Here is a 2,667-nt window from a genome sequence, read left to right as displayed (position 1 = left end):
TACATTATCTGGAACACACCTGGGCTGGGTGGCGTGCATTAACCAAAGGGGAGGGATTTGGTCAGCTCCCTATTCAAAAGATACAACAAAGGTTTTTTTTGGTTAAGCACACCACAAAAGGACTGTTTAATCTTAACACACATATTGTCGGAGTGCTACCAAAGTGACCAAAACAATTACAAAACAACAATTGGTGCACATCCAACCACTTAAGTCCACTCTTTCATGGCATATATGTATATGCTTCTGTCTGCCAAATATACTTACATAGCTTCTAATAAGATTGGGATATCACGCAATAATATTGGCTTATATTTGAGCTGGTCCCGGGTAAAAGCCTGGGACCAGACGGCTTCACCTCCAGATATTATAAAATCTTAAAGACATTCTAACTCCCCACATGCTATCTATCTTCAACACACTAAGAGACAACCCACACTTACCCAGAACTCTACTAGAAGCTCACATTACAGTCATTCCCAAGCCGGGCAAGCCACACACCTGCCCTGAACACTTTAGACCAATTTCGCTAATAAACACAGACATGAAAATTTTAGCCAAGGTTCTAGCCAACAGGCTCAATAAATTTCTCCCAACCCTGATATCCAATGACCAGGTGGGTTTTGTTCCTGGTAGGGAAGCTAGGGACAACACCATTAAAATACTAAATTTGGTTAATCATGCTAAGGCCACCGGGGTGCAATGGTCCTTTTTGCAACAGACGCAGAAAAGGCCTTTGATAGGGTGAAATGGTCTTTCCTAAAGAGAGCTATGCAGGAGATGAACATACCTGAGGCCTTTGTTAACATGACCCTCTCGCTTTATTCTAATCTTAACGCTAGAATAAGAGTTAATAATGTCCTCTCAGAAACACTTGACATCAATAACGGAACTAGACAGGGGTGTCCCCTTTCCCCTCTTCTATTCAATATCTCATTGGAGGTCCTGGCACAAAAAATACAGGTAAATAGGGAAATTAAGGGGCTGACAGTGGGCGACAAAGAATATAAGCAAGCTCTCTTTGCAGATGATATCCTTTTCTCCCTGACGGAAGCCGAGAGCTCTGTCCCAGCTCTATTGAAAGAACTAGAAATATATGGCAATATATCTATTTTAGCCTCAATATAAATAAATCAGAGCTCCTTAATATCAACACACAGCAACACCACATACAATCCCTAAAAAACAACTATAATATATCAATTGCACATCAGAAATTACAATACCTGGGAATTTTTCTAACTACATCACCACAAGACCTATTCAAACACAACTATCTTAGCTTAAAGCAAGAAATCTCCAGGGACCTTTCCACCTGGAAAAACAAACCTCTCACCTGGTTGGATAGAATTAGGGTGGTAAAGATGAACGTTCTGCCTAGGATTCTGTATATTCTTCAAACACTCCCTATCCCTCTTCAGGGAGACTACCTTGAACAACTTCAGAGCTTACTAGAACAATTCATCTGGGTGGGCACTAAGCCTAGAATTCCCCAAAAAACTATGTATCTACCCAGAGATAGAGGCGGTTTAGGAGTACCCAAATTATCTGACTACAGAAAGGCTATCCTGCTCCAACATATTGTAGAATGGGCCCACAATACCAACCAGAGAGCTTGGGTTGAATTAGATAGACACATCTTTAAACTTAATAACGTGAGTTCACTTGCATGGACCACACCATCAAAAAGACCCAAAATCTTAACTAAATATCCGATTTCATAAGCAACATTAGTAGACTGGGACAAACTCATAGCTAAAAGCACTCACATCTCTTCTAAAAATTGACCCCTTGCGTCCTTCGTAGAAAATCCGGAACTTCCTTACAACAAATTAGGATTCCGAACTAAACAGCCTTATAACCTTAGCATGAACTCCATCCATTCCCTAATAGAAAATGGTAAAATGAAATTACAAGTAAGTCTAATGGAAACACATGGAGGGATCTTCACTTCATGGTTTCACTACACACAACTTACTCATTTTATCTCTCATCATATGCATAAAGGCGAACTAGGCAGGGAAATTACGCCATTTGAAAAAATATGTACTATGATCCTCACACCCAAACACCTCATCTCGACCCTATATAGAATTCTGAGGGTTCCAGATGCGGACACCCTACCATCATACACACTAGCATGGTGTAAAGATGTTAATCTAGACACTGATACCAACTCATGGTTAAAGGCATTCGAAATCACTAAAAAAGCCTCGGTATCAGCACAAATCCAGGAAATGCACTTAAAATTTCTATGCAGATTGTATCTCACTCCAGTTAGAATACACAAGATGTTCCCTAACCTAAGCTCATCATGCTGGAGGGGATGTGGAGAGGAGGGCTCACTTCACCATATATCTCAGATCTATTAGCCACTCAAGCACATATTAATATTGAAACTCTCCTTTTCAGATCACTCCCCAAAACAAGCAGCACTGCCCACAAAGCCCTTTTTTTAATAATGATAACCGCGGCCAAAAAGTTAATTCCCAAACACTGGAAGACACAAATTATCCCTTCTTTCCAGGATTGGAAAAATCAGGTAACGGAACTTATCACCCTGGAAAAATTCCATTACTCTCAAACTCATAATCTTGCAACCCATGAGATGATACACGCACTCTGGAATAGAACTATCTGAGGGTAATAGCCTATAGAATCCTTTCA

This window comes from Bombina bombina, chromosome 5 (genome assembly GCF_027579735.1).
Source record: "Bombina bombina isolate aBomBom1 chromosome 5, aBomBom1.pri, whole genome shotgun sequence".
NCBI classification, from domain to species: domain Eukaryota; kingdom Metazoa; phylum Chordata; class Amphibia; order Anura; family Bombinatoridae; genus Bombina; species Bombina bombina.
This window is presented reverse-complemented; position numbering follows the sequence as displayed.